This window comes from Solanum verrucosum, unplaced genomic scaffold, assembly GCF_900185275.1.
Source record: "Solanum verrucosum unplaced genomic scaffold, falcon-dt-bn FXZP01000007.1, whole genome shotgun sequence".
NCBI classification, from domain to species: Eukaryota; Viridiplantae; Streptophyta; class Magnoliopsida; order Solanales; family Solanaceae; genus Solanum; species Solanum verrucosum.
In genome coordinates, this window is record NW_026020177.1 from 5,933,890 (window position 1) to 5,938,646 (window position 4,757).

The following is a 4,757-nucleotide window of genomic DNA, read 5'->3' on the forward strand; positions in this document are numbered from 1 at the left end:
TAAAAGATCACAAGATATATGGATTGAAAAGTCATGATTGTCATGTTCTTCTTCAACATTACTCCCTCTTGCACTTCGTGGTATGTTGTCTAAAGAAGTGTGTGAACCACTTATTGAGTTATCAATATTTTTTAGTGTTCTTGGATCAAAGGAGTTGAAAATTGATAACTTGAATCATATTGAAGCTCAAATTCCCATAACACTTTGCAAGTTAGAAAAGGTCTTCCCTCCTTCATTTTTTGATGTCATGGTGCACTTACCTATACATTTAGCTAGTGAAGCTATGATTGCTGGACCGATTCATTATAGGTGGATGTATCCTGTGGAACGATGGTTGTATTTTTTGAAATCTCTCATTGGTAATAGGGCATGTCCTGAAGGTTCTATTGCAGAAGGCTATATTGCAATTGAATGCATGACTTTATGTTCGAGGTATCTGCATAGAATTGACACAAAGTTAAATCAAACTGAAAGAAATTTTGATGGTGGTTTACAAAAATGTAGTGGAGGCTTATCTATATTTTGTCAACCCGGAAAAACTCTAGGAGCTAAAACTCCATGTGAGCTTAAAGTAGATGAATTAGAACAAGCACATATATACATACTGAAGAATTGTGATGATGTCTTACCATTTCTCGAGTATGTAGAAACTTTCATATCATCTTATTATTATCATTTCCTTTAGGATAATTTCCTTTCTATATGAGATTTATGGTTCACTTCAATTTTGTAGAGAGTTTGCACAAACTCATGAGAATGCTCGACACTTGTCTGATGCAGAATGAAATCGACAATTTATTGAATGGTTTAAAGATAGGGTGAGTAATACATAAGAATCAAATTTAATATTTAAATATCTTAATACTAATTCTAAAATAATCAATGTAATATGATTAATAGGTCGCACAATTGCACAAAGAAGATGATAGTCGTATGATGGAAGATCTCCTGTCAATTTCACGCGGTCCTACCCAATATTTGAGGCGTTCTAATGGTTATGCTGTTAATGGATATAGATTTCATGTAGAGGATTATGATAAAAAGTTAAGGACTCAAAATTGTGGTGTTGTTGTATTGGGTGAGAATGATAAAGATAGTGAGAACCTTGATTACTATGGTGTATTAACAGATGTGATTGAGTTGCAATTTGTCATGGATAGAAGAGTGGTTTTATTTTGTTGTAATTGGTTTGATATGTATGATGAAATAAAAGGAGTTAAAAAGGATGAGTATGATTTTGTGAGTGTCAATCCGGGTAGATTTTTGAAAATAAATGAGCCTTTTGTTTTAGCAAACCAAGCATCCCAAGTGTTCTATGCTAATGATAATTCCAACAAAGGTTGGCTAGTCGTGATGAAGACTCAACCTCGTGATTCCTTTGAGACTATCGAACAAATGAATGATGATGATGTTGTAGAGTTAGGAAGTCCTTCACAAAAGAAACGAAAAAGAACTAGTGAGGTAAAGTATCTTTTTTTTATGAATTGATATATTTATTGTTACACATTATGAAAGCATGATTAATTTTGTAATAACACTGCCATACATTATTTCTTATTATTATTTACTTTTGGACTTTTTTGCAAGTTCAAGATGAAACTAGTCAAGACTGAAAATGAGGACAGTTCAACTATGAAGAGTACTTTGAGATATACATTTGTTGCACCTGGTTCTATTGGAAAGGGACGAGGACGAGGAGTTGGACTTAAATCGTTGGGTGAGAAAGGGAATATGCCAGCTAAGAAGTTATTTTCTCAATCTAATGATCTTGTTAACCACTACATCCAAGAAATTGAAACAAGTAAGATATATATTTTTTTTGTTAAACAGAAAGTTATATTCAACTCGTAATCGTTATGTACAACTTAGCGATTACACTCTATTTTTTCTGTTTCACAATCTCTTCTTCTCAACGAGTTCTTGTCGTTGTTCTTCAACTTCTCATGCTCCAAAACATTATGTTAAGTATTGATAATAGTATTTATTTTCTCTACATTCTATAGGGAAGACTCGAGGACTAGGACAGAAAAGTTATACAATATCTAGTAGTCAAGGAATGGAAACAATGCGTAAGAACTCCCTGGATCTTGAGAAAGAGAACATGAAAATTAATATTCCATCTCCGACATGTACTAATCAAGTTAAGCAATACACCAAAGAAGTTGAAACAAGTAAGTTTGTTTTCAACTCTGTTGTGCTTTTTTAGAACTATTGTATTTTGAGGAACTGTTATGTTACATTTTCTCGGATCCAGCAGCTACTAGAAAGGGAATAGATAAAAGATCTGAGTCAACAATGTCTTCTAAAAGCACAAGATCGAATACTACCAAGTCTCCTAGTCAAGAAATGCAAAAAATGGACAGAAATCCCTTGGTTAGTGAGAAAGATGATAAGCAAATCAACATTTCATTGCCTCCATCTACTGATCAAGTTATGAAACACACCGAAACAACTGAAAAAGGTATGATATTCTTAATATATATGTTATGTTGTTAGTTTGTAGAACTGAATTTGATCGCTAGTCTTTACCAAATTATGAAACTGTAGGTTCACCTAATCCAAAAAAGGTAAGAAGAGTTCGAGGGAGCAACATGTGCAAAGAAGTTGCTGCACTTGAAATTGGACAAAAGCTGAAAGTAACCTTTTACAATAATCGAACGGTTGGAACAAATAGCAAATTGTTTTCGAGGCATTTGGGAAAAATTATTCGTGATCGTAATATATGTCCATTGGGAGTATCATCTTGGAATGATATTAAACAAGAAAAGTTGAATCATATGTGGGCAGCCGTTGAGGTAACAAATGTCACCTGATTCAACTTCTTTATTGTTATTTGATACAGCTGAGTATTCTTGTCCATATAACAGTCATTGAGGTAACAAATTTATATGTGATGCAAATATAGAGTTGTTTGTCGAATAATTTTCACATTTCACATGTGCTACTGCATTCAAATGTATGTGAATCATTGGATTTTTTTTCTCTAAAAGATGAAAAAGAAAAAGTAGATGTAGAAGATGCAGAGCTCTTTTTCTACTAGAACATTTGCTGCTACTGGAATTATTATGAGCTACCGGAATAAGTAAATGAGCAATTGGAATTCTTTTTCTACTGGAATATTTGCTTATTCTACTAGAACAGAGCTCTTTTTCATTTTGACATCCTTTCCTGATACTTTTTTCTTATTAATAACTCGAACTCATGGTTTGATTATTGTAGCATAAATTTGAGAGTGTTGACATGAATGATCATCGTGATCATATCTTGGGATGGATGAATGAGTTATGGAACAAATGGAGGACACTTGCATGCAAAATATGTGAAGGATAAGCCTATTCAACAGTCTCTTAGGAATATTCCAAGGGGAGTACACAAAAAAGAATGGGAATGGTTAGTAAAGGAACATTTTGCTTCTGAAAGTTTCCAGGTATGCAAAATATGTCGATCCATGTTGCTGAAATAGTAATTGTGCTTTGAATTGCTGCATCTCCCGTTTGGTATAGACTGCTCCACAGACTGCTCCACGTGTACCTCAATCTCGCTTTGTTGAACTGCTTCCTAGTGATATGTAAAATAGAGGTAGTAATGTTAGAAGTAGTTCTGTAAATTGTTGCAGTCGTTGTATTGAAGGGATAAGGGAATTCCCCTTCTGATGGATTTCCAGGATGATTTCCAGTAACAGATTGTAGCAGTACCTCAATCTTGCATTTGTTTCTTTTGGAAAATCTTCTAGTTTCTTTCTTTCCAAACAAAGTAAATTCTACCAACTAAGAAAATTTTGTATTCAGGCAAGAAGCAATAGGAATGCGGCAAATAGAGCTAAGTTGACGATGCTTCATCATATTGGTAGCAAGCCTATTCGAGAGATTATTTATCAAAAGGTATTATCATAAAACTATTTCATAAATGGAATATTTACAAGGTTTGAGTTCTTTGACATGTTTGCCTATGATGTAAAGGGAGGGAAAGATGGCAATCCACCAGATTTGGCAACCATTTTCTTTGAGACTCGTAAGAAAGATAACAAGCTTGTTGAACCTAAAGCAATTGAAAAACATGTACGTTTGGTAAATTCAATATGTTTATTACTTGAAATTGTTATGTGTTTTGATAGAAAATGTTCTTTTATATATTTCGTAGGCTCAACTCCAAGAAATTGTTCAAACAAATCCATCTCTACCTAGCATAGAGATTGTTGAAAAATGTTGTGGACCTCAAACTCGTAGCCATGTATTTGGATTTGGGGGTGGAGTAAAGGCGAATGATTTAAAAGGTGGAACTTCTTCAAAGGCTGAACTATTTTCTGCTCTACGTTCATCTCGAGAGGATAACAAATCCTTGAATGAAGAAAACAAATTCTTGAATGAGGAAAACAAATCCTTGAACGATCAATTGTCTACCTTAGAAAATGAGATAAAAGAAATAATGAAAATGAAGGAACTCTTCGCTGCTCAACAGTCACATGTTCAACCTGCGACATCTTTTGTTTCAACTGAATGACCTCTACTTTTTTGTTGTCCAAGTAAGCAACAAATACCTAACTTTTTAGTTTATTTTGTTGATGCATATAGTCACTTTCTAGTTAGACTAATTCTGGCAAAAAATGATGGTAGCTAATACTTTCTAGCTAAAAGATAAAACCTAGATTTGGCTGAATCCATCCTCATCTCTACAAGTTTTCTCGTTGTGATTGTCTTAGAATTTAAAGTCAATCGAGCAAAAGTATTCGTAGTGTCCTTAGAAAGTAGAAACTGATG

General features: G+C 33.7%; 1 pseudogene; it reads left to right on the plus strand.

Annotated features, from left to right (window-relative positions):
• Positions 1 to 936: 936 nt before the first annotated feature.
• Positions 937 to 4,500, plus strand: LOC125829138 (uncharacterized; annotated as a pseudogene).
• The last annotated feature ends 257 nt before the right edge of the window (positions 4,501 to 4,757 follow it).